This window comes from Saccostrea cucullata, unplaced genomic scaffold (genome assembly GCF_032062105.1).
Source record: "Saccostrea cucullata isolate Sc308-1 unplaced genomic scaffold, CSIRO_AGI_Scuc_v1 ctg2182, whole genome shotgun sequence".
NCBI classification, from domain to species: Eukaryota; Metazoa; Mollusca; class Bivalvia; order Ostreida; family Ostreidae; genus Saccostrea; species Saccostrea cuccullata.
Genome location: NW_026933970.1, coordinates 1 through 27596, shown reverse-complemented (window position 1 = coordinate 27596; position 27596 = coordinate 1). Strand labels below are relative to the sequence as shown.

At 34.0% G+C, this 27596-nt stretch overlaps 3 long non-coding RNA genes across 4 annotated transcripts; 2 read left to right on the top strand and 1 right to left on the bottom strand.

The window, feature by feature from the left end:
* Positions 1–669: 669 nt before the first annotated feature.
* LOC134239715 (uncharacterized) lies at positions 670–7799 on the bottom strand. Its single transcript, XR_009986278.1, has 6 exons — positions 7715–7799; positions 7116–7404; positions 4587–4709; positions 1786–1878; positions 1124–1435; positions 670–947 (listed from the first exon to the last, which is right to left on the bottom strand). It is a non-coding gene; the product is annotated as an uncharacterized LOC134239715 (long non-coding RNA).
* Positions 7794–20059, top strand: LOC134239714 (uncharacterized). Of its 2 annotated transcripts, XR_009986276.1 has the most exons (5): positions 7794–7963; positions 14274–14311; positions 15177–15222; positions 15899–15974; positions 19916–20059. It is a non-coding gene; the product is annotated as an uncharacterized LOC134239714 (long non-coding RNA). The 2 variants fall into 2 exon arrangements; XR_009986277.1 differs by lacking the exons at positions 7794–7963; positions 14274–14311 and having other exon boundaries at positions 15122–15222.
* Positions 17389–18891, top strand: LOC134239713 (uncharacterized). Its single transcript, XR_009986275.1, has 3 exons — positions 17389–17797; positions 18035–18138; positions 18358–18891. It is a non-coding gene; the product is annotated as an uncharacterized LOC134239713 (long non-coding RNA).
* Positions 20060–27596: the final 7537 nt, after the last annotated feature.

The following is a 27596-nucleotide window of genomic DNA, read 5'->3' as shown; positions in this document are numbered from 1 at the left end:
TTGTACCAAGTTTGGTTAAAATTGGCCCATTGGTTCTTGAGAAGAAGTCGAAAATGTGAAAAGGTTACAGACGGACGGACGGACGGACAGACGGACGGACGACGGACAAAATGTGATCAGAAAAGCTCACTTGAGCCTTCGGCTCAGGTGAGCTAAAAAACAAAAAAACAAACCACACACACACATTGCCTTAATGTTACATACATACTGCACTTGCTAGACAAATTTTGAATGTTAATATATGAACATATATACTTATGAGTATTTCAAATCACACTCAAATGTCTCCTGGTTGGCATGAAAAAAAAATCACATATCCACAATGAACTAAAGTAACAGTAATAGTTAGAGAAAATTATTTCAATTTTTTTAGCATACTAAAGTGAGTTGGCTATAATTGTAGGTTTACCATAGTTTTCAACAATATTAAAAGCAACTGAAACTGAAAAAGATTGTTTACAACTAACATGACTAAGTGTTTTTGTTTTAGGCAATTTTATCTATACAAACCTCAAAGATATAAAAAGAATAATTATTCATAAATGACTACTGTGGTACATACTTCCATATAGATATATATATCTTCCTAACATAAAAAAAAACCTTTACCAATATAGCCTATATTTATTAAATTCTATACACAGAGAAACAGAGAGAAGGAAAGAGAATGCAAAATTGATACACAAATTTGCATTTAGCACATGTATGTGGTTATTATGAGTTGTAAGTGAAGTGAAGTTAGGAAAATACATGTGTTAAATTACTTCAAAATACCATGATTGATCTTATCTGATTATACTAGCTATATGTGATTTTATGATGGAAAAATGAAAAATGATGAATGATCAAAGAATTTTTAAGAAGGTGTTTGGATAGGAGCACACGAGACAAAAAGCCCACATCTGTACAAATCTTAATCTAGTTGATGGTAACTTACCAAACTTAGCCTGTAATAGATAGTATTTTAGTAGAAAATGTGCATGCATTATATTAATATCAAAGTAAAACTTGATTTATCAACTACAGATAGATAGTTTCAAAAACTAATATTTCAACAGATTTTGATCAGCACTTTAATAATAACTTCTAATCATAATCTTCTGTAATCCAAAACTATTGATACCTGGGAAAGTTTCCTCTAGAGCACCTATTTCTGACGTATCAAAGTCAGTCATGAAGAATTTGGGATCCCAGTTTGCATTCCACTGCTTCAAATACTGCAGACCTCTTTTGATGGAAGCTTTTGTTTCATCTGCAGTAATGAAGCATCCAATGGTGGAATAGCCAACGTTTGTGTTCACACATACAAAAAAGGCAGGCAAATTGTACTTGGTAGTATTGTAGTTGGCATCTAAAAGGCAATATTTCCTGGCCATACATTTTAAGGAGCCTTTTCTGAGACTCTGTCTGCCCAACAAAGAGGAATTCTTCAGTTCTGCAAAGTGTACATTTGCAATGTCTTATTTTAAATCAATTCAAACAAACTGAAAAAATACATATTATGATAAATACAGCCATGTTTTATCTAATTCAAATTATGTCAAGTACTAAATACATCATTGCGAGGAATATTTCCCCCCCAATTTTTAATCTATTGATCGAGGTTCTTATATATGGGATTTTCATAAAATTATTCTTACCGGTATGTTTAAACTCTTACACAGGCACACTTCTATGAATTGTTTTTATAAACACAGCAATGGACAATTAATACAGTATGCCCCTATTAATTTTTTGTAGCATTCTTTTTAATTCAAGTATAAACAAAAAATATATATTCCATACCCTGATATATCAAGATAAAAGCTATCCTCCTCATTTGCTGCCTTAAAGTTTTCAATAATTTGTCTTAAATTCTCTTTGTCGTCTTTTGAAAACCTGAATTGTAAAAACTTTGATTTTTGTATAGTTAAAACATCCACAATTACATATATTTTATAATAGTTTATGTACAGTAAAACTCGTTTAGTACTAACACAAATAATGCAAATTCAAGGATATAGCGAAGTTATCTTGGATCTCCAGCTATATAAATTTAACAAATTCCTTATACGGATATAACGAATTACGGATATATCAAAGAAATTTTACAGGTCCAAGCGTCTTTGTTATAACCGAGTTTTACTGTACATGTATAAATAAGATTTACAAACATTGCCTAAAAATTAAATTACAACAAATACAAAACTCAATCAACAGGTCTTGTTATTTAGCTCCTCTGAGCCAAAGGCTCATAAAGAAAGGAAGCTGTAATACTGAAATAGATACCTAGTCTGCTCCTTAAAAAAATCCATAAGGTTTCTTATGTCCTTTTCCAAAGGAAAGAAGCGTCGATTTTCCTCATCAGTCACTTTCAGCTCCCTTTTGCTGAAGGACTTGATGTGATGCCTCATTTCGGAAACCATGGGCCACATCGCTCACCTGAGAAGCTTTGACCATTCTGTTCTTTACCAGATTTCCCCCTTGTTATACATAATGCATCCCCACCCTACCCCACTGATCATAATTTAGACATTTTGAAATCTACACTACCCCATGAACTCTCCATGGGCACATATGTTTCAGCTTTTTTGGCCCAGTGGTTCCTGAGAAGAAGATTTTCAAAGATTTTTCCTATATATTTCTATGTAAAACTTTGATTCCCTATAATGGCCCCACCCTTCCCCCGGGGGTCATGATTCCTACAATTTAGAATTTACACTACCCAAAAATGCTTCCACATAAGCTTCACTTTTTCTGGCCCAGTGGTTCTTGAGAAGAAAACTTTCAAAGATTTTTCCTATATATTTCTATATAAAACTTTGATTCCCCATTGTGGCCCCGCCCTTCCCCCAGGGGTCATGATTTAAACAATTAAGAATCTACACTATACCAGGATGCTTCCACATAAGTTTCAGCTTTTCTGGCCCAGTGGTTCTTGAGAAGAAGATTTTCAAAGATTTTTCCTATATCTTTCTATGTAAAACTTTGATTCCCCATTGTGGCCCCGCCCTTCCCCCGGGGGTCATGATTTGAACAATTTAGAATCTACATTATACCAGGATGCTTCCACATAAGTTTCAGCTTTTCTGGCCCAGTGGTTCTTGAGAAGAATATTTTCAAAGATTTTTCTTATACATTTCTACATAAAACTTTGATTCCCCATTGTGGCCCCACCCTTCCCCCGGGGGTCATGATTTGAACAATTTAGAATCTACATTATACCAGGATGCTTCCACATAAGTTTCAGCTTTTCTGGCCCAGTGGTTCTTTAGAAGAAGATTTTCAAAGATTTTTCCTATATCTTTCTATGTAAAACTTTGATTACCCATTGTGGCCCCGCCCTTCCCCCGGGGGTCATGATTTGAACAATTTAGAATTTACACTATACCAGGATGCTTCCACATAAATTTCAGCTTTTCTGGCCCAGTGGTTCTTGAGAAGAAGATTTTCAAAGATTTTTCCTATAGTCTTTTTATATAAAACTTTGATTCCCCATTGTGGCTCCGCCCTTCCCCCGGGGGTCATGATTTGAACATTTAGAATCTACACTATACCAGGATGCTTCCACATAAGTTTCAGCTTTTCTGGCCCAGTGGTTCTTGAGAAGAACATTTTTAAAGATTTTTCCTATATATTTCTATATAAAACTTTGATTCCCCATTGTGGCCCCGCCCTTCCCCCGGGGGTCATGATTTGAACAATTTAGAATGTACACTATACCAGGATGCTTCCACATAAATTTCAGCTTTTCTGGCCCAGTGGTTCTTGAGAAGAAGATTTTCAAAGATTTTTCCTATATCTTTCTATGTAAAACTTTGATTCCCCATTGTGGCCCCGCCCTTCCCCCGGGGGTCATGATTTGAACAATTTAGAATCTACACTATACCAGGATGCTTCCACATAAGTTTCAGCATTTCTGACCCAGTGGTTCTTGAAAAGATTTTTAAAGATTTTTCTTACACATTTCTATATAAAACTTTGATTCCCCATTGTGGCCCCACCCTTCCCCCGGGGGTCATGATTTGAACAATTTAGAATCTACACTATACCAGGATGCTTCCACATAAGTTTCAGCTTTTCTGGCCCAGTGGTTCTTGAGAAGATTTTCAAAGATTTTTCCTATATATTTCTATATAAAACTTTGATTCCCCATTGTGGCCCCGCCCTTCCCCCGGGGGTCATGATTTGAACAATTTAAAATCTACACTACCCCAGGATGCTTCCACATAAGTTTCAGCTTTACTGGCCCAGTGGTTCTTGAGAAGAAGATTTTTTAATGACCCCACCCTATTTTTGTCCTTTCTTGATTATCTCCCCTTGCGAGGGGATATGTCCCTTCATTTTAACAATTTAGATTCCCCTTCACCCAAGGATGCTTTGTACCAAGTTTGGTCAAAATTGGCCCAGTGGTTCTTGAGAAGAAGTCAAAAATGTGAAAAGTTTACAGACGGACAGACAGACGAACGGACGACGGACAAAATGTGATCAGAAAAGGTCACTTGAGCCTTCGGCTCAGGTGAGCTAAAAAGTGAAAATCTTAATTGTAAAACAAAGTCATGCAGAGACTAGAAAAAATGGTGTCAAAAGAGACTTCAATAACGTACCTTGGAGCTTTGGTAACACTGATCACTGATGAATGGCTGGTGATTAAAGATAAAGATGGGGGATGATGAGGCTTTTCCATCAGTCATCAAAGAATGGAGTTTCTCTTATAAGACCTGACAGCTCTAAAATAAATAAACAATACAAAAGTTTACAATACTTAAAAATGTACACCACATACAATAGCATTTTCTTAGAAAAAGTCTACAAGTATACAGTTAAACAAGAGGCCCAGGGGCCACAGCGCTCACCTGAGCACATCAGGCTTGAATTTACTCCCCCCTTCCCCCCTTCCAGGCGTTCATCATTTGAACAAACTAGAATCTACACTACCTGAGGATGATTCCATATAAATACCCCAGGTATCACTAATCATAGCTTTGAAGTACTTGAAAAGAAGATTTTAAAAGGTTTCCCTATATATCCCTATGTAAAACTTGGGTCGGCCATTTTGGCCCCACCCTATCCCCAGGGCCGGGGGTCATGATTTGAAAAAACTTGAGTCTACACTACCTGAGGATGGCTTCCCTATCAGTTTCATCTTTCCTTGCCCAGTGGTAATTGAGAAGGATTTTTAAAGATATTTCCTATATATTCCTTTGTAAAACTTGGGTCGGCCATTTTGGCCCCATCCTTGCCCCTGGGGTCATGATTTGAACAAACTTGAATCTACACTACCTAAGGATGATTCCACATGAGTTTCATCTTTCCTGGCCCAGTGGTTGTGGAGAAGAAGATTTTTAAAGATTTTTCCTATATATTCCTATGTAAAACTTGGGTCGGCCATTTTGGCCCCACCCTTGCCCCTGGGGTAATGATTTGAACAAACTTGAATCTACACTACCTGAGGATGCTTCCACATGAGTTTCATCTTTCCTAGCCCAGTGGTTCTGGAGAAGAAGATTTTTAAAGATTTTTCCTATATATTCCTATGTAAAACTTGGGTCGGCCTTTTTGGCCCCACCCTTGCCCCAGGGCCGGGGGTCATGATTTGGACAAATTTGAATCTACACTACCTGAGGATGATTCCACATGAGTTTCATTTTTCCTAGCCCAGTGGTTCTGGAGAAGAAGATTTTTAAAGATTTTTCCTATATATTCCTTTGTAAAACTTGGGTCGGCCATTTTGGCCCCACCCTTGCCCCGGGGGTCATGATTTGAACAAACTTGAATCTACACTACCTGAGGATGCTTCCAAATGAGTTTCATCTTTCCTGTCCTAGTGGTTCTGGAGAAGAAGATTTTTAAAGATTTTTCCTATATATTCCTATGTAAAACTTTGGTCGGCCATTTTGGCCCCACCCTTGCCCCGGGGGGTCATGATTTGAACAAACTTGAATCTACACTACCTGAGGATGCTTCCACATGAGTTTCATCTTTCCTAGCCCAGTGGTTCTGGAGAAGATTTTTAAAGATTTTTCCTATATATTCCTATGTAAAACTTGGGTCGGCCATTTTGGCCCCACCCTTGCCCCGGGGGTCATGATTTGAACAAACTTGAATCTACACTACCTGAGGATGCTTCCACATGAGTTTCATCTTTCCTGTCCTAGTGGTTCTGGAGAAGAAGATTTTTAAAGATTTTTCCTATATATTCCTATGTAAAACTTTGGTCGGCCATTTTGGCCCCACCCTTGCCCCGGGGGGTCATGATTTGAACAAACTTGAATCTACACTATCTGAGGATGATTCCACATGAGTTTCATCTTTCCTAGCCCAGTGGTTCTGGAGAAGATTTTTAAAGATTTTTCCTATATATTCCTATGTAAAACTTGGGTCGGCCATTTTGGCCCCACCCTTGCCCCGGGGGTCATGATTTGAACAAACTTGAATCTACACTACCTGAGGATGCTTCCACATGAGTTTCATCTTTCCTGGCCCAGCGGTTCTGGAGAAGAAGATTTTTTAAAAATGCCATTAATTTTTAACAAATTCATGATTATCTCCCCTTGGAAAAGGGCGTGGCCCTTCATTTGAACAAACTTGAATCCCCTTCATATAATGATATTTTGTGCCAAGTTTGGTTGAAATTGGCCCAGTGGTTCTTGAGAAGAAGATGAAAATGTGAAAAGTTAACGACGACAACAACGACAACGACGACAGACAATGGACAAATTTTGATCAGAAAAGCTCACTTGAGCCTTTGGCTCAGGTGAGCTAATAATTATCATGCCAAAAAAGACCAAAATGGTTGCATCAACAACAATACAAAAAAGAAAGAATTCCTCACAACAAAGACCAGAAGAAAATAGGGACCACCAGCCCAGACCAACTTCTAGTTCCCATAAGAAGACTAAGTAAAGAGGAGTTTCAGGACATTGTACCGCCACAGAAAAATGGATTGTTTGCAGTTATAGATGCAGAGAGTCAAAGCAGCGAGATGAAGTTTCTACGATCCGGGCCAAGTGAGGTCCAGCCAGTAGACACCTACATGGAATCTGTGTCAGTTGACCCAAATTCAAAATTATACAAAGTATTTTACCAAGAAAAGACTGCTAAATTGTGGAACAATGCATTTATAGTACACTCACATAAGTTTCCAGACTGTGATGGTTCACTGGACTGGAATCAGCATGGGGACGAAAAACAAGGCCTGGCATGGATCCTTTCCATCCGATTAAGAAACGCCACTATACCAGTCACCAAGAAAAGCTTTACGAAGAGGTGAGAAGATCTGGCAGGGGATGAAGAGCTAGCTGTGCAGCTGAATGTGGCCATGGCTGTCGGTCACCTGGGTACCTGTCTCACAACAGAGGGTATGCATGATATGCTTCTTGGTGCAAATATTGAACCAGCATCAGCCGCCAACATGCAACAGACCTGCAACAAAGTGAGAAAAATTATATAAAAACAGTATGAAGAAAATTTGGCAAAATATTCAAGAACTTAAAGAAAAATGTGTACTTCCTGATACGGTCTTTACCCCCATCAGAGCAGAAGGAGATGCTCGACACAATTATGCCACCTTCAGTTCCGTTGGGAAAACCCCATTCCAAGCTGCCACCCAAGTGACGTATACCATAAGTGAAAATGTAACCCAGAGGAAAAATGTGGTACATGTAGCAGTTTTCTGTGGGATTAAACTATGCAAGAAAAGTGCACAACTACGAAGCAAACGAAAGGAGGTTACCTGCATAGGACACAAAGACTGCACTGCAACCATTCCTCCGGAGACCATCATTGGAGATGAGATGAGATGGCCCACTTATTGTTTTCACACCTCCTAACCTCATTAGCATAAATCGGAAGAATTCGGAGATAAACGTAATAAAATATGAACAAAATCCGTAAACGTCCGAACAGCTTTCCTCGCGAGAATTCAGCGAGACCAACATGCTACAGGTGAAAATCGAGAGAGAAATTCAACATGAAAAAAGAGGTAAAACTTTATGTTATCTCGATTTATAAGATTTGTAAATTGCAAAAAGTTGAAGAACAAACGTTTCTTTACCTGAAAAGTGAAAGTAGGTTTGCAGTTTCTTATTCTGTCAAGTGCTATTGCACTTTAAAGTGTCAAAACAGCACCTCTCGATTTTGTAAACATGTTTCCACGTGGAAGGGAGTAGTTGTGATGGTCAAGATTAACCCACATACATTGGTTTAGTGAACAAAAACACTCGTAAGTAGAATTTCATTTATTTTTTCGATTACCTCTAGCACAAAATGGCTAAATATTTTAGGGCATGTTTGTCAAATGCTGTTAATAGCATGTCTAAAATTGAAGAGAAAATGCAGGTGTGCTATAGTTCGTTCCTACTTGTAAGGTAGTCTGCTATGCATGCATATGCAGAGTTACGCGTATAAAAGTCATTATTCTTACTTATCAATACCCAGTGATTTGTGAGAACCATATGTGTTTTTTCAAATACCAAGAGACTAAAATTTAATTCTATCCGTACTCGTGTGTATGCACAAGAAGTTCTTCCGAATTTCCTCCACACATATAATGTGTACCTGGATAAAGGATTAAAGGTTTGTTAACATTTGTTTGCCGTTTTAATAGTGTCAGCTGTTTATATCAATCATGCAGTTTTCACTAGAGCCTTCAGATCAAAATATGGTTGTTACTTTTCTAATTTAATATCATAGAATTTATGATCAGATGATGTCAATGCAGTTCTCACATACTTGTGTATATATCAGGTATGAAACTTCACATATGCAGTTGTCGCCCACGTGGTGCAGTGATTAAAGCGTCTGCTCTAGAGTCGGGAAGTAAGGAGTCAATCCTTACATCGCTAATTCAAATCCCACTGTGGGACATGGAGACCGGTCCTTGGATGAGACCGTATAAACCGAGGCCCCGTGTCGCTGTAGGTGCTGGCACAAAAAAGATTCCTCCCTGCTCAAAGGCCCTCACCCAAAATTTGTAGCCCTCCACCGGCAAGTGGTGGCGTCTCCATACGAGTGAAAAATTTTCGAGAGGGACATTCTAAACAACATACGGTCAAGCAATCACATATGCAGTTTATGAAAATTTTGAATATTTCTATGTGTACCACTATTTTCCCTTTTAAAGTATTGCCCATCTAAAAGTAGCTACGGAAATACATGTAGTATAAATATTACAAAACTAGAGGTACTGTGAGCAATGAGCTCTGACACTAAATGATAATCACCACTAATTCTCATATGAATATAATGACTGTGTCCATGTTTTGCTATGGGAAACCCCAAATATGTGGCTGATCAAAAAGTAAAATAGAAGATGCACAATTGCAATGTGTAATATAGATTCTGTGAAAGTCATCAAATATCACTCAGTGGTATTGGAGGAATTTTTTTTTTTTTTTTTTAATTTTATTTTTTTAAACACAATTCATTTCATACAGAATATTCATAATTAGTCATTGTGACATAATTGTGTATTTTTACATATATGAGAAAGAGAGAGAGAGAGAGAGAGAGAGAGGATAGAGAGAGGGGGGAGGGAGGGGGAGGGGGAAGAGAGTGAGAGTAGAGAGAGCTAGAAAAAGAGTTGGTTCCACCTGTTCCACTGAGTGTCAAATTTTTCTTTTTCACCATTTTTATATGATATATATTTTTGTGTTTGGTAAAATTGATTTAAATGTGATATTGCATAGTGCACATTTAGAGGTTTTTCGGTACATCTAGAAGTATAAATATAATATTTTAGCCATAAAACTATAATATTCGCTATTTCATTATTTTTCCCTTTAATGCCTAAAATGAAGTTCTTTTTGGTTATGGGCAACTGGAGATTTCTCTGTTGAAGATGATATTCAAAATTTTCAAGGAATAGTTGTACAAAATCACATTCCCATAGGATATGTTCAATTGTCTCTACTTCTCTTTGACAAAAATTACACTGTTTAGAATCTACCCTTCTGATTTTGAATAAAAATGAATTAGTTGCCAATATTTTATTTAGAATTCTGTACTGAAACCACTGGAGTTTACAGTTTTTTGTAATTTTAAAAGGTAATTTATGGATTATTTTGGATTCCTTGTTATCTAATTCAAATAATTCAATCCATTTCTTAAAACCAGCTGACACAGAAGAGTTTTGATTTAATATTTCATAGAAATTTTTTGATTTTTTACATTTTGATACCAGATAACAATTAGATGTAATAAGAGGATTTTCTGATTTTTGTAAATTTTTCTCAAAATTACTCCTCTTTATCCAAGCTTTAACTGCATGGATTAAACTAGAATATTCTAAAAAATTAATCTTTACATCTGGATAAATATTGCAAAAGCATTCATAGCTATAAAAGGTACCATCTACTCCAATGATATCATTGATATATCTAATATTATTGTCAAAAAGTTTTTTACTATAAAAGGTTTTCCCTCCAATATGGATATTAGGGTTATAAAACAATGGACAGTCCACATTTACCTCAGAATTACTACAAATTTTATTCAAATCAATCCAGGACTTGAACACATCAATCCAGAATTTATTTTTTAAGCTTTTTATAAGTTGAGTGATGTATTCAATTCCACAGGATGTAAATTTATACATGTTCATATTCTTTATGAAATTTTCCCACCCTTTATTAGTATAAACCAGATGTCTAATCCAAAATAATTTCAATGAAGCAATGAAAGAATATAAATTTATCATTTTCAGTCCTCCATCTTCGTAGCTTTTAACAATGACATCTTTCTTAACTCTATGTGTTGAGTTATTCCATAAGAATGAGAAAAAAAGTTTTTCCAATTTTTTACAATAAACATTAGATGGATTTGGGATTGACATAAGTAAATGATTTAATATTGGTAAAGCCAACGTCTTTATAACAGTAATTTTTCCTATTGGTGTTATAAACCTTTTTCCCCATTGACTAAGAATGGATTTTATTTGTACTAGCTTTGGTTGGTAATTTATTTCAGGCACTTTTTCCAAGTCAACATCAAAATTTATTCCTAACAAAGTAAATCTAGTTGTTCCCCAATTAAGTTGGTAATTTGGGATTAAAACCTCATCACTGTATTTTTTTGATCCAATCCAGACAGTGTGTGTTTTTGAGTAATTAATACATAGTCCAGACATATTCGAAAAAGTGTTCAAGGTATTCAGTGTTTCTAAAAGAGACTCCTCACTTCCGTCAAGAATAAGGGAAGTATCATCCGCCAGTTGAGATATCTTTTTTTCTACATTTCCAATGGTGATACCTTTTATTTTTTTATTTTTCCTAATTTGTATAGCTAAAATCTCAGCGCATATCAGAAAAATATATGGAGACAAAGGGTCTCCTTGTCTGCATCCCCTTTGAATTTTAATTACATCAGAAAAGTTACCTCCTTGATTAACCGTAGCTTTAATGTCAGTGTAGAAAAGAGTGACCCATTTTCTAATGGAAGGGCCAAAATTAAAAAAGTGCAAAGTTTTTTGTATGAAGTTCCAGGAAAGAGAATCAAAAGCTTTTTCAAAATCGATTAATAATAAAAGTCCTGGAATATCTTCTTCTTCTGTAAAGTGCATTATATCATATATCAATCTTATGTTTTCTCCAATGTATCTGTTGGAGATAAAACCAGTTTGGTCAGGGTTGATTATTTTATCTAAATATTTCTTAAATCTGTTTGCAATGGAGCCAGATGCTATTTTGTATACAGTGTTTAGCAATGTAATAGGACGCCAGTTTTTAATGAAATGTCTTGGCTTGTCGCCCTTAGGTAATAAAGTTATAACTCCATGTCTTTGCGTAATAGACATAATATCATTCCTGTAACCATAGTTAATAGATCTTACAACAAAATGCCCAATATATTTCCAAAACATTTTAAAAAACTCTGTGGAAAAACCATCTGATCCTGGAGATTTGTTAGCCTTCATATTATAAAGAGTATTCGAGGCTTCTAACAAGGTTATTTCGCCCTCTAAATTGTTTGATTCTTCACAAGAAAGTTTGGGAGCATCAGTATTATTTAACTCATTATCTAGATTTAAGTCTGTATTTTCTTCTTTAATGGTGTATAGATTTTCATAGAAGGATTTAATTTCTTTCAAAATATGTGACTGATCATGAATAATCTTGCCATTATCTGTTTCTAATTTTGGTATAATTTTACTTGTAAAATTTCTAGACTCCAGTTTGCAAAAGTAACTAGTGGGCTTTTCCCCCTCCTCAATCCATCTTGCTCTACTTCTTATGTAATTACCTTGTAACTTGTGCTTTCTAATTTTTTCTAATTCTTGTTTTTTATCATTTAGTTCTTCTAAATTACTTTCAGAAATATTTTCTTCCATACATTTAATGTCCTCGATCAATAATTTTTCCTCATTTTCTCTCTTCTTTTTGACATATGCTGAATAAGATATAGTTTTACCCCTTATTTCTAATAGTAAGGTTTCCAAAAATAATTGATCATTGATAGTGAAGCATATATTTTCATCTGGCACTGTATGGAGGTTGTCATAGTTGTATACCGAGATTGCATATTGTTTTTTGACTTGTAAAATAACATCCTTAATACAGTTCAAGTAATTTTCATCATAAAGCAGTGAATTATTAAATTTCCACAAACCGCGACCTCTCTTAAAGTCATTAAATATCAGCGAAAGAGAAATAATAGAGTGATCTGATCTGTAACTGGGTTCTATAGTACATGTATCTAATCCTGATAAAAGTGAATCTGACAGTAGGAAGAAGTCAAGCCTACTTTGCTTAAATGGAGACTTTTTTCTCCATGAATATCTACGAAGTGTTTCATGAAGTTGCCTAAACGGATCTACATAGCATAGATACTTTGCAGGTTGCAAAAGAAATACTGAAATCAAAGGGAGATGTAGATATCGATGATAATGACATTATTGCGATTCATCGCATACCGGGAAAACCAAAGGCCCCAAGACCTATCCTAATAAAATTTAAAAATGCAGACAAAAAAGCTAAAGTTATGCGAAAAAGGTCAAAAGTCAAAGAGTCGGAGGGCAATGTGAGGTTAGGAGATGACGTGACAAAGGAAAACAGCGAACTCATTGCAAAACTAATGGAATACACGGAGATTAAATCAGCATGGTACTTCAATGGCTTCGTGTATGCCAGTGTGGGTGAAAAACGAATGAAATTCGACATTCTGGACGATATCGAATACAAATTAAAAAACCGGAATTCTAAGGACTAACCGCTATGGGCTCCGCATTTATTACGCCCTTCCTACTTCCGATTTTGACCGTATAAAGAAGAAGGACATGCCAATGATGCTACTCAAGCCACTTGCCTTTTGAAAGTAAACTTTTACTTGTACACAGTTACTCTATTTTCATTTGTCATATATATGTTTGTGTTATTCTATCCTTTCTCTTCTTCTTCCTCTCTCTTCTCTTTTCTTTGTTCTGCTGCTCGGTTCCGAAATCCCTTTGGGTGTCATTTATTTACATATATGTCTAGTTCTATACAAATACCCTATGGTTAAAATAATTTCAGTCAATTGTCAAGGTCTTGGTGATATTGCAAAGCGCAGAGATGTTTTTAATTACCTCAAGTCTTTAAAGTGTAATATATATTGTTTGCAAGACACTCATTTCTCATCGGAAATGGAAAATGATATTCGAAATTTGTGGGGATACCAATGTTTTTTTAGCTCATATACCACTAATTCAAGAGGGGTTGCTATTTTGATCAATGCTAATACCGATATCAAAGTAATCTCAGAAAAAGGAGATGCAGATGGAAATTATCTTATACTTAAAACAAATATAGAGAACCATGAGGTATTGATATGTAATATTTATGCTCCGAATACTGATAAACCCGATTTTTTTGAAAATATACAGAATCATATAGAAGATTTGCAGTGTAGTAACATTATCTGGTGTGGAGATTTTAATTTGGTTCTGAATCCAGAGTTAGATTATTATAATTACAAAAAAATTAATAATCCAAATGCAAGGAACAAACTTTTAGAAATAATAGAGGTTAATTGCTAGGTATTGGAGGAATTAGCGGTTAAGAGATGGGTACACCAAAGCATAACAGACGGACAGACATACCGATTACTTAATATACCCTCCCGCTTTTCAAGCGGGGGGTATAATAAATTACATGCATGCGTGCATCAATCTGTGCAATGAAAAGATATTGCTAAAAGATAATTTACATTGATGTTTTGCATTTTTGTTTGTAAGAATACATGTATTTAATTTACATATTGTTTGATTATTTCAATGTGTTAAATGAAAAGTAATTTTCTTTTTTGTTTGTCTATTGCAGGTACAGCTGTAGAGTACATTTTGAACAGCCATCTCCAGGTATGACAAAAATAACACAATTGACCCTATAAGGTTAAATAAACAAACATTATTGAATTTAGAAAATGTATGTAATGAAGCACAAATGTGAAATCATTGTAGGCCCAGGCTAGAAATAGTTTTCTTTCACTGCTCACTCAGGCTTTTTACTGGTCAGATCATCATAATATCACTATCCCACTCCCAGGTTACTAGATTTAATAAAAAGAGACTGACCCAAAACCATAATAATAATAATAATAATCATGATAAATGTAATAGTTATATTTTGTTTATTTAATGTGATACACAGTTGGACAAATAATTAATCTAAACAAAATAGGATTCCGAAATGACAGAACTTTGAAACAAGCCTGTCAAGTTACTAGCCCAACTATAATTGTATTTTGTTATACATGTACATAGAACTGACCCAAAAGACAGATGCCCCCTACCATGTACTATCCTAGGTAAAACAAAAATCACTGACCCCAGTCCAGTGGGCCTTCAATTATTTTTTAGCCTTGCATTGTAAAGTCAGCTATTGAGACATTCCGTCCTTTTTTGTTGTTTGTTTTTTTAATGATATGCACCATCCCACACAAATTATACACACAAGAAAATATATTTTTTTCTCCACTTTTAAAATATGGGCTTCAATGATCTTTACATGTATTCAGTGTATGTCATTTCTTTTGAAGAATGACATAGTTGATTGAATTTAAAAATGGTCTTCAATTTGTATGCATATGATAGTGATGATACTGTATTAAATGCACAAAAATTATAATTTCATTAAAATAAAAAAAAAAGCAAATATAAACTTTTAAAAAAGAAAATCAAATCAATTCATTTGTAATGTGCAGTGATCAAATGTTTCTTGCAGGATATACTCTGAAGACAGTGATGTGCTAGTTCAAGGTTTGCCTGTTGTGAGTATTGTATATGTAACTGTAAGGAAAAATTATAACATATTTAATATGCAACATTATTATTTAATTATTATCATCCTGATCATGCTGATTGGAATAAACAAATAAAAATATTAAGCATGCCCAATTACTCCAATATCTACATGTACAGGTATATCAATGTATAAAAGAATCCTGTGTAAAGTTATATATAGTTAGAGAGAGAGAGAGAGAGAGATGTTGATAAAACGGTCAATATAATTGAAAATCATGCATCAGTGATTTTTGTTTTTGTTTAATTCTCAAGAGATTTAATCACATTCTGTTCTATTTCCAGCAGATACTTCAATAATAAAGAATGGGTGGAAAAAAATCTCACATTATCATGCTGCATAATTAAGTACATGTAAGTTCAAATTAAGGCAGAAGAAAATCCATTAAAAGATAATTTATAAATACAGTTGGTTGTCTGTTTCAGCAAACAATTTAATGAACTGAAAATTATGTTGATACATAATCAGCATATTATCCAAACTGTAAATGATTGCATTACATATTTTTCTGATTTGCATGTAGTGCATTGATATTTGTCAGTATTTTTCATTCAGTTTTCTTTCCACATTATTGCAAATGCTTGTATTTTATATGGATTAATTAAACGTAGAGGATTGTATTAACTTATTAATCATATTTGTAGTTCAGCTGTAACAAAACAAATTGATGAAAGCTTCAACCACGAGAATCTAGGAATGGATGTCAAGTCCAAAGAGAAGGTATGTTGATTACTGGTGATGATATGTTATTGATATACAGTAAAACTCGGTTATAACGAAGTCACTGGGACCTTTGAAATTACTTCGCCATATCTGTAATTCGTTATAACCGTGTAAGAAAGTCATTAAATTTATATAGCTGGTGCTCCAAGATGACTTCTCTATAACCGTAAATTCACAATATCCGTGTTCGTACTAAACGAGTTCTGCTGTATATAGAGTACAGCAATAAAATAGAGAGAACAATAGTAATCCGTAGACAAAAAATTAAATCTTAATTCTTTTCAAGAATAGGCAGGTCATTATTAGTCACTCTGAGATAGTTAAGAGCAGATTTAGATTTGTTCAGATCATATAGCTATAGGGTAGGGTGGGTCCACAGTGGGGGGTCAAAGTTTTATTCTGGAATATTTAAGGCTGAAGCCTTTTATTACGAAATCTATTCAAGATTATCAGGGCCATGATACATCATATTTTTTGAACGAATACATCCTAGTACAGAATCCCAGAATCAAGGGTAATGGATGTGCCATAATTAGAAACAGAATGTTTATCTTGAAAGTCCTATGTAAATATTGGGAAAGCATTTTGTTTATTTCTTGGCTTTTAAGTTAAGTAGAGATTAAAATAATACAAGTTTTCATAATTTAAATACCTATTTTATGGAGACTTTAGTTGATATCTATGTAAGTTCAAAAAAGCTAAAATTTTCAGAAAGAACCCGCACCTCAGATCTCCAGATTTCCGCATTATTCCGCATTTTTTCCTCATTTTAATATGGAAAAAATGTGGAAAAAAATACGGAGAAAATTAACAATACGGAAAAGCAGAAAATAACGGAAATAATCCGGAAAATAAACGGAAATAATACGGAGAATTGGACTTAGTCTATTTTTCATCTGGAAAAATATTGAACTCTTAACTTAGAATATTTTTCATCCGGAAAAAATACGGAGCTCTGGACTTAGAATTTTTTCATCAAGAACAAGATGTGTTTGTGAGACACAGTAGCACCTGGCGGCAACATCAAGTTCTAAAAAGCAATTTTTAGCAAATGGGTCTCAGTCAAGGTCACACAATCATTGTTCTTGGTGTCATTTGAAAGCACTTTATTATTTAGTGTAGTATGCATACCAAATATTAAGTCTCTATCATCTATGGTTCAAAAGTTATGGCGAAAATTCGAAAAAAGCTATATTTAGCACATAGGTCACAGTCAAGGTCACAAGGTCATTGATCTTGGTGTCGGTTGAAGGTGCCTAATTAGTGGAGTATGCATACCAAATATGAAGTCTCTATCTCTCACGGTTTTAAAGTTATAGCGAAAGTTCGAAAAAGCTATTTTTAGCATATAGGTCACAGTCAAGGTCATAAGGTCATTGACCTTGGTGTCAGTTGAAAGTGTTTTTGTAGTGGAGTATCCATACCAAATATGAAGTCTCTAAGTCTCATGGTTCAAAAGTTATGGCGAAGGTTAAAGTTGACAACAGACAAACAAACAGACAGACATACAGCTAAACAGACAGACAGGACAAAAACAATATGCGCCCAAAAAAAATTTGGGTGCATAAAAACTGTCTTGGAGTTAACAGCAGTTCTCTGTTTCTCCTGAATGTTATGTACAATTTGATCGGGATCGGAAGAATGTTTCAAAAAGTCGGGCTCAGTGATCAATTAATTTAAACAACAGACCGCCAAAATTTAACCTTGGCCTCCATGTTGCAACGTCTGCTCTGTCTAAAGGAAGAAGTTTGTTGACCAGACAGCCTGAGATCGTATTGCTGTATCAACCAAAAGATGCAGATACACGTATTTCATATGCGGTAGGTCAGTCATATTTTTTTTAACATGTGTGTCACTGTGATGATGAAAATAAATACTCTAGGCCTAGGACTGAGCTACCAGGCTATGTACGTTTCAGCCAATATGCCCATGATTCAAAACTTTCAATCAGCTCATAGAATTTTATTATGGTTAACCACAATTAAAGGTGTTAATTTTGGTGAGCCATGGGCTGTAATCTCTAGCAATGATTTACCATACATTTTTTTTTTTGGTAGCGTCTGTGCATGAGGAGGAGATTTCTGAAAAAGAATAAGTGCTTATTCAACTTACTGCGATTTTAACGGGCTTAAAGCTTGGTCCATGGATGGTTATGTCTGAGGTATATATATTCTTTTATTTCTTTTTTTATTGCTTGTTTAATTAAAAACAGTCAACTATGATTGTCATTATTATAAATAATATTTTAAACAAATTGATATTAAATTGAAGAACCCAAACTTGTGTTTATAAAAAGATTTTAAAAGGAATAAAAGCAATGAATTTAAATATTATTAATATTGCACCATTATAATTTAAGAACTTTTTTTTTAATTGATAGGATTTGACAATTCGACCGCAAGTGCTGCTGCAAGAAATTAAACATGCAGAGACCTTACAAATTACAAAGAAGTCTGAAGAAAATTTTTATTGGACAGATGGGTGTAAAGCACAGACCTGAGATATAAATTGAATTGTGAGAAATATGAATCAGGGATGCAGGTAGAAAATGGCAAATGTGATCCAGATTGATAAAAAATGTCTAAAGTTTTTTCTTGTTTTGTAAATATTCAATGCTATGTCAATTGTTATTTTTTCCCCAATACCTAATAGTGTTGAACATTTCACTCCCACTTTTGCTTAAATAGAATGAATAAATTTCCATTTATTTAATATGAATATTAAAAAATGCCACATTTTTTCCATGATGAACTTGTGGCTTAAATAAGAGTTCCAGTTTTTTTTCCATACATGCTCCTATTTGTTTGTCAAAGATATAAGATCCAATACATTGCTCATGAACATAATGTGTAATTTTGTTCATTCATTTATATGTTTTTTTCTCATAATGATATAATAAATTGTATATAATTTTGCACATTGTTGATGGTTTTGTAAATATTTATGTATGTATGCATCATGTAGCGGTTTTATTAGCCATTTTATAACCATGTGATTAACTCTGTATTTTCTCCAGATTTCTGTATTTCCGCATTTTATCAACCAAGTAAATACCTCCATATTTTGTATATATGGAAATGCGGAAATCTGGAGAGAATACGGAAAAAGAGTCCAAATACTCCCATCCACATTTTCTCCATATTTTGAATACGGAGAAAATCTGGAAATTTGAATACGGAGAAAATCTGGAATGAATGCGGAAAATTAGTCCAAATACTCCCGTCCGCATTTTTTCCTTATTTTGAATAAGGAAAAAATGTGGAGATCTGAGGTGCGGGAAAGCAATATTTTGGGGTTATAGAAAAGGGGCATAACTCTCATCATGATAGTAATGATGGATTTCAGATAATGTGAAAAATGTATACTGTTGGGAAACACGTGAATACAGTGCAGTCTAAATAAGTACAGTTAAACAACAGTATCTTAAAATCAAAAAACTTTGACAACCTAGGGTATGTTGACGTTCATGACAGTATTACAAATTGGATGAATGATTTGCAAACACTTGGAATTGCATATATATATGATTTACTTTTGTTAGTTTAATTTGCTCATTTTGCACATATCTCTTTCTCATGCAGATTATTAATGAACAATGATAGATTGAATTAGCAATTGTAAATGGCATACATGTATATGAATTTTATGTACTCTGTTTAGAGTTGAACTTTGGTATATATCTTTGACAGTTGACACTGAGTGATATTTTGAACACATTGAGATATCAAAGTCATTTTAAAGTCCCTTGAACGACATTTTTTTTCTTCTATATATCTTACCCTGAATCTCTTGGATATCTCAGTTTTTTCAGCAGTCCCATGAGCATTTCAAGATAACAAGTGTGACTTTATTTTATTGATTCAATGAATTTATGATGAATTATAAAAATATCAATCATATAGTTTTATTTTAATGCATTAACATTTTATATTTTTCAGGCCATATAACAAATGGTTGCTGAATTCATGAAGACTAGCTGGGATGATACAGTACTTTTCTACTCATATGAACCATATCTAAACATCATTTGAGGATCCCTTTCTCAGAAAAAAAGAATTTGCATACTCAAAGGCTCTATAGTTTATTGTTTATTTGTACGTTGTTTAACATTCTTCTTGAGAAATTTTCACTTATACGGGGAAGCCAACATTTGTCGGTGGAGAGCTGCAAATTTTGTCCTTTACTTGGCATACATGGCTAATTGAGCAATGAGGGATCTTTTTGGTACTAGCACCTACTGCAACACAGGACCTCTGTATATACAGTCTCATCTATGTCCGACTGTGGGATTTCGAACCAGCAATTTATGGATCAACTCCTTACTCATGACTCTCGAGCAGATGCTCTTGCCACTGTGCCATGCAGGTGACTTCATAAGTTATAAAATGATAAGATTTGTAACTTAAAACTGATTTTTTTTAATTCAGTCACAGTATAGAAAATGTTTGCGAAAAAGGGAGGTAATAGCTACATGTAGCTCTCACTGGTATTGAATTACATATTGTAATTACACATGTATTTTAAACCAGATCAGTAAAGAAAGAAACACTTGAATATTTTTACCATGAATTTTATTATAAGGTTGATTATCTTTAAAAATGGAAGTTTAATTTTTTTGAGTAGGAAAAAAAAATATTTAGAATGTACATGTGCACTTAATTTTGTTTATTAAAAATAGTCAAAATTTGGAGATCTTGTGAAGGGGATCTAAATATTGATATGTAAATTTTTACTTCATTTTTAAACAGCATAATCTTTATTATAACATATGCCTGCAATATACAACTTATTTGTTGATGAACATTCCATTGTCTGTCTACATGTAGTGCTTAGTAAATTTCTTGTAAATAAAAACATGATTGAATGCTGTTTGTTTACTTTGTCTTTTTTTTCAATATGAGTCATGATATATAAATGGTATGCATATCAGTTTAAATTATTTTTGTTGAATTCAGTTAACAGAAAAAATTAATAACTGAATATGATTATGTAGATAGATACCTTCCAGAAATATTTACATGCACTAGTAGCTGCAGATATGTAGCTTATGTGAAATCAGGTATAATTTGAAACTCAATTTACCTGTATTTATTAAACAGAAATTTAGTGAACACATTTATATACCTCTGCAGTATTTTATACTGAAAATACACTGTGTTAATGTTTTACTTATTCAACATAAAAATTGACCAGAAGTGATCTTAATGAAATAAAACATATCTCACAATATTTTTTCTCCCCCCCCCTCCAATTTTATCACAATTTAAATGTATATAAATTGATAAAAGAAACTGACTATACCATTAAAGAAAATCTTGAGTTGTCTTTCCTTGTTTAAAGAAAATAGCTGATGCAATGAATGCTCCCTTGGGTTCATGACCCTGAATATTAATAAGGTTGGGAGGTGTGGTTTTGGTGAGTTACAAAGTGATGTCTGTCCACTATAGTCATATCCCATTTCACCAGTGATGGAGACAGTGCTGCTGCATCTGGTGCATCTGAAAAACAAGGACATGTGATTGAAAACCTTAAAACCGCTTGATCCAAAACAGAACAGGCACTTATTATCTTACACAATAAAAGTACGTCATTACATAGATAATATATAAAAATAAATTATAAGATTGATTTAATACTATAAATATGATCCATTATGTCTTGAGAAAAAGATTTTTTTTAAAAATTCTTATATATTTCTATGTAAAACTTTGGTTGGCCATTGTGGCCCCGCCCTATTTCTGAGGGTTATGATTTGAACAAACTTGAATCTACACTACCTGAGGATGCTTCCATATAAATATGATCAATTATAGCTTTGCTATTCTTGAGAAGAAGATTTTTAAAGAATTTTCCTATATACTTCTATGTAAAACTTTGGTCATGCAACCATTGTGGCCCTGCCCTATCCCCGGGGGGTCATGATTTAAACAAAATTGAATCTACACTACCTGAGGATGTTTCCCCATAAGTTTCATCTTTCCTGGCATAGTGGTTCTTGAGAAGAAGATTTTTAAAACACCACCAAATTTTCATTAATTCCCAATTATCTCCCCTTGAATGAGGGCGTGCCCGGCGTGGCCCTTCATTTGAAGGAACTTGTCAATGAATTCCATTCACCCAAGGATACTTTGTGGTAAGTTTGGTTGAAATTGGCCCAGCGGTTCTTGAGAGGAAGTCGAAAATGTGAAAAGTTTACAGACAGACAGATAGACAGCTAGACAGACGGATGCCAGACAAAATGTAATCAGAAAAGCTCACTTGAGTCTTCAGTGAGCTAATAAATTGGATATAGATAATAAATTCTGGCCAAATTATGTATAAGTGCATGTTAAACAAATACCGGGGGTATCTTAAATTATTTCGGTAAAACTAAGCAAAATACAAGTTAAAGAGGAGGGAGATCAAGGTCACAGGAATGTGCAAGGTGAAGTTTTTGATGCAGTTGAATAGCTCTCACTAATACATATCATCATATTAGGTTTGATAAAAATATCTTGAATGATTTAATGAAACTTAGCTTAACACTTTTTTTAAGAAAAGAGAGGTGAAAGGAAAGGTTGGGGTCAAAATGTTGTTGCGGTTGAATTTAAGCTGAAATCAGTATGAATTTACTTTTAACAAATGAAGTTTGATAAAAATATAATTAATGGTTTATTTAAAACTTAGATAAACACTAATTCAAAAAAGTGAGGTCAAGGTCAAAGGAAATGTCATGGTCAAAATAAGTTGATGCATTAATAGCTCTCAGTAGTATGTACAGTGTATCAGCATATGAAGTTTGATAATTAAATATATTTTGAATTGTTTATTCAAAACTGATCTATACATTAATTTTAGAAAAGTGAGGTCAAGGTCACAGGAAAGGTCAAGGTAAAAAAGAGTGAAGCATTGTAAAGCTTACATCAGTATATATATCATCTGAAGTTTCAATACACAACTTGAATGGTTTCTTTAAATTAAACTAAACACTAATTTAGAGAAAAGAAGAAAAGTTATGTGAAGGTCAAAAGAAAAGTCAAGGTAAAAAAATTGCAGCAGTTGAATAGTTTACATCAGTATGCATCAACATATGAAGTTTGACCAGACCATCTTGAATAGAATCTTTTAAACTGAGCTAAAAGCGAAGTGAAGGTCAAAAGAAGGTCAAGGTCAAGAAATGTTGATGCAGTTGCAGAGTTCTCCTCAATATTTATCAGCAGATGAAGTTTGATAAAAATTTCTAGAATAGTTTCTTTGAGCCCAATGGAAAGACAGATGGAAGGGTGGAGGACGGACACGACAAAAACTATACATGTATTCCTAATCATGGCGTGGCATAAAAAAAATTGAATCTACATTATATGAGGATGTTTCCACATCAAGATTATACAAGCAATTCAAAGAATTGTGGTCCTCCGCTTTCTGTGTTTTAGTGAATGGGATGCCATAATTTATGGCAGATTGTGTGTCAAATATGCACCCCTATCATTTGTCAATTTTTGAAAATTAGGTCAAAAGGGAAAATCATAGCAAATACTCGAAAATATTTTGTTGTCAGTAATGTACATGTCAAATATTAAAGTGCTATCTCTTTTCAATCAAAAGTTATAAGGAAATATAATATTTTGATAAGTAGGTTAAACTTCTAAGTCAAGGTCACAGAGTCAAAAGTCATGATATATTTAGCAAATCTTTTCCCATGTAATATACAATGTATAATTTGAATGCCCCATCTTTTCTCTTTCAAAATAATCAATTTAAATAAATGTTATTTTTTGGAAAGTACCGGTAGGTATAAAACTTTAAGGTCAAGATCTCACTTGGGTTAAAAATTCATAGTATATTTAGAAAGTTTTGTGATAATATGCATGTGAAATATGAAAGCCCTATCTCTTATTATTCAAAATCTATGACCAAGGTTAAATGCATTGTGACAGATGCACATACTGTCAATAAGATGGACAGACTGACAGACAAATGAGATTTAATGTCCCCTCCCTTTCCCAAAAATGAGGGAAAATAATGCCTCTGCTGTTCTTGAGAAGAAGATTTATGATGGAAAAAAATCCCATGCATATTTCTTAACGTAAATTAATAAATATTGTGTTTTTTATATCATTTGTTCCCTCACCCTGAATTTTTTACTCATATGGAGACACCACCACTTGAAAAATAATAAGGACACCTGGCAGATTAGAGGTCAACATTCATTTTAGGAGTTTCAACCATTTAGACGTAAAGATCAAGATATCAACTCGATCCTTCCACTCGCCCCTTCCCAGACCCCTGTTTGTTCATGTATGCAAACTTGAAACTACTACTTGTTTTTAAATTCTAAAAAAATGTTACATATTGTAAAATATACAAATAGTTTAATGTGGTCCATCTCTTTGAATGATTTTCATTCCTAATTCTAGGAGGACAGGTTGATAAAAATTCATGAATGAAATATGTAAAATGTCAAGCAATCTTATCAATGAAGCTCTTTTATTTATAATTTCCATTAGGAGAGTGGATGACCTCCAAGGGTTCATAAGCTTTATACCAATAAAGAACTTTATTCGTTAATAACCAATATTTGCCCCCCAAATCAAGCTTTGATGAAGATGTATATTTAATTAAGTTCTAAAACAGGGGAGTAACCCTTAGAGAAAAGAACTGGCTTTTTCCCATTGAAATTCCATTAAAATATCATTGAAATTCATGTTTTCATTGAAATTCCATTATATTTCCATTGAATTTCATGAGACCGTCCTTTGACCAGTGTTTTCACCACCATTGATTTACCAGTTTTTAAAAAACAGTATTTTCAATTGTCTATAAATCCCATTAAAATACCAGTTTTCCCTTAACTTAAAATTCAATGTGCCTTAATTTCAATTGAAACACCATTGATTTTCAAAACCAGTTTTATTTAAAGGCCGAGATTTTTAACCGTACGGTTTTCTCAGGTAAGGGGAGGGACTAAATTTTACATGCTTGGCACCCTGTGTGAAGCCCTATACACAAACAGTATACACAGGAAGTCCATGAGTATTACCTGTACAGCCTGTCTGGCCTACTTTTCATCATAAAATTAGTAGATCTCAACATCATTAATAAAAATGTCATTAGTAATAAATGATATTTGCAAAATTCCATAATTTTCAGACTTATATCTATTATAACAAGCAGAAATTCCATCGGCCGACTTATGTAAAAATCTACGATATGTACCTTACATTGAACGTCACAGCACTTAGTTGAGTTCATTGTAAAAAAAAAAATAATAATGAAATACAGGTACAATTTCAAATGTAAAATATTCATCCTTCCCCGTCCCTTTCTATATTTTAAGAAATGTTTATAATTATCGTTAATATAGTAGCATAGAGCTTCGATCACGGTCAATGGTAACAGTTACTTCCCGTTTGTATGAAAAGTTGCGAGGTCCTATTTTTAGCAAAGGTGTCCTATTGTGAAAAATTCGCAGTCAAGAAATCAATATTATTTACAAGTGTGTGTGTGAATTTGAAGTTAATGTAAATTATAATAGTATAACAAAAAAGAAAAAGAAATATCAAGTTATTGCTAACTTATCAATATGTATTTCTTTCGAAACTATTTCTAACACCTGTCACAGTATGACCTTGAACAGAGGTAACAACCCACGCAGTAAGAAATGCGCGGTTATAAAAGATGAAAAGAAAAGAGAAAAAGTCTTAATATTTGACCAGGCTAAGTTATTTCTAATACATGTAAGGTATTTTGCTTACATCCTTACTGCATGTATTATTACCAGCTTATATTATTTTTATCCTGTATTTTTATTGTAACCGGCAATTTTTTCGCCCCGTCTCAAAATGAGAATATTTTACGAGTGAAGACAAGATTGCACTTTTCATTAATAAAAAAAATATACCCAATTTTGATTTATTTCATTGAAACACTTTGAGAAAATTTTCATTTTTTCAATGGCATGTTTTTAATTCAGATAATTATAATGAATGATAATCAAGTTAAAATGGCTTTCTAATTGTGCTGGTAATTTAGCGGTAAACATCAGAAGACCAAAAGTTAATTCGATGGTGGCCACGAGTGTAAAAGAAGGTGAAAGCGTTATACACAGGGACTAGTAGCTAAATGTCAATCAATTTTAAGTACCCAATGATGGATCTACATTCATTTGATTGACAGGGGAATACAGACCAGGTAAATCTGAAGGCGGTGCTTATTATCTCGGGCTTTAAATAAATGGAAAGTTCTTATTGATACATCGCAACTCAGTCTCTATCATATCTGTTGGGAGAGGGACAGACATATATTTTGTTTACAGCGGTAACTATGTTATTAACATTCAGAATATTTTGAATAGGAATAAAGTCTATATGATCTTCTCTAGAGACTTCCCAAACACAACCAAGGGGCACGATTTTCTTAAATGGTTTTATCACTGTCAAGTTAAGAATAACATGAGGATTTCGTTCTTCACATTGCACAAATGATAACACAGACGCAAATTCCAATTCATTTCCTTTCTGATATGTAATAATGTGCTGTTGTCTTTTCTCAAGTCTTGAATAATTATTCCCATACACATAAAATCCTTTTTTATACATGTTGATTTTGAGAAATTCCTTTACTTCCGTATTTCTTACACCAAACTTTAAAACCAGACGTTGTTCATCAGCATTTAACGTTCGAATAGAGGCAGTTCCTATAAACCCTATTCCCGCTTCTATTTCATGCAAGTGTCTATCACTACCATTTAGTTCATGAAATAGGCATATAGCATCTTCTTGGGCATCCTTTAAATATTTAGCACTCATGGCAGCAGGGACTTGCAGCAATGAAACTATGTTTGTAATTTGAGTGTCTATGCCCTGTGTTCCGTGGATGTGTTTTACTATAAATCCATTCAAGTCTTCAAATATGAAGCAATTATTTACATAAAGAGGTCCCGTGTATTTAACACAGTCAGCAAGATGCACGAGTTGGTGCATATTTAAGGTCAAATACCTCTTGCCATACAATTCTTTAAAGTTTTCTACGAAAAGCAACAAAGCTGCATCAGCTATTTGCATCTCCTGAGAAGATATGCCTTCTTTTGATAGTATAAAAATTGACCTTACGAGCAAGCAGAAATGTGCAAAATGATCTGGGTCAAGAATATTACGCAACACTGGCAACCCCCAGTACAATAGAAAGTTTCTGTATTCAGAGGCCTTCCAGTGGGGCAGTTCATCGTGGGATGCGTGATACAAATACTGTTGGTGTAATCTTCCGGAGTAAACAATTTACTTCATTTCGTTTTTCAAAATAAGATGACTCATTGTTTTTGTTTTTTTTATCAAACCATATCGTAAGTAGCGTTTTCACTACTCCCAGACAAACTCCGTGCATGTAATCAATTACGCAGCTGTTAACGTAGTCAAATGAATTAAGAAACATAAACCAGAATTTTCCTTTGTGTCCATTAACAGATGATTTTGTTTTATGTTGTCTAATATTACGTACGACCTGGTCTGTGTCTTGCATGATGGTTTCCTTTGTGCGCACGGGTCCTTTTGGATTGTTTTTATCAAATGGGAAAATGTGCGAAATGCCCCCCGTGTCGTGTTTATAAGTTTCCCCTGGCTGCAAACAATGCCAACAACTGTA